Raw genomic sequence first — 1298 nt, forward strand, 5'->3', positions numbered from 1 at the left:
AGCCTCCTGAGTAGCTGGGACTACAGGCATGCACCACCATGCCCGGCTAATTTTTTCTATATATTTTTAGTTGTCCGATTAGTTTCTTTCTATTTTTTTAGTAGAGATGGGGTCTCGCTATTGCTCAGGCTGGTCTCAAACTCCTGAGCTCAAACGATCCGCCCGCCTCGGCCTCCCAGAGAGCTAGGATTACAGGAGTGAGCCTCCGCGCCCGGCCCATGGTATGTTTTTTGACTTGAAAAGATTATTCAAGTCTTCTTTTATCTGAGAAAAGACTAAACTTATATGTTGAAATATAACATGATCTAAATCGTGTATACAGTTGGCCCTCTGTATCTGTGGGCTCCACATGTGCAGATTCAACCAACAGAGATCAAAAACATTCAACAACAACAACAGCAATAATAAAAAATAACAACAATAAAAAATAACACAAATTTTAAAAATACAGTATAATAACTATGTGACATTTATATGGTTTTATGTGTTATAAGTAATCTAGAGATGATTTAAAGTATACAGGAGGATATGCATAGGTTATATGCTAATATTATGCAATTTTATCTAAGGGACTTGAGCATCCACAGAGTTTGGTATCCACAGGGGTCCTGGAGCCAATCCTCTGCAGGTACCAAGGAATCACTATGTGTGTGTGTGTGTGTGTGTGTGTGTATAAAATACAGATACCCCTCAGTATCCACAGGATGTGTGTGTGTGTGTGTGTGTGTGTGTATGATCTAAAATTTCGACATATCCACATAAAGATTTTCATGGTATTCTCTTAGGATTTTTTAAATCTCGGCCCTATCTCTAGCTAAGTCTTCCTTTTTCTTTCCTAATGCTGCTCTAAGGAGTTTCTCTCTGTCTCTCAGTCCATCAATTTCAGTCAAGCTTTGCCAGAACTTTTCAATTTTGTTAGTCTTTTTGGAGAATCAACTTTTAGCTTTATTGATTCTTTCTACTGTATATTTATTTTTTGTTTTCTTCTTTTTTTGTTAGTTTGTGTTCTTAACTTTAGTTCTTTTTTAAGGTTTATTCTACTGTCCTTTTTCTAACTTCTTAAGTTGGATGCTTAGCTCGTTAATTTTCAGTTTTTCTCCTTTTCTAATATATAAATTAAAAGCCATGGATTCCAAGCTGCATCCCGTAAGAGTTAATATGTGATACATTAATTATTGGTTAGTATTAAACATGTCATTCAAATCTTCATCATGATTTGGGGCATCCATAAATTATTTATAATCATCTTTTACATCTCCAAACATTTAAGATTTAAATTTACCCTTTTGTTATTCATT

The sequence above is a fragment of the Propithecus coquereli genome, unplaced genomic scaffold (genome assembly GCF_000956105.1).
Source record: "Propithecus coquereli isolate 6110/MARCELLA unplaced genomic scaffold, Pcoq_1.0 Scaffold248, whole genome shotgun sequence".
In the NCBI taxonomy this organism is placed as follows: domain Eukaryota; kingdom Metazoa; phylum Chordata; class Mammalia; order Primates; family Indriidae; genus Propithecus; species Propithecus coquereli.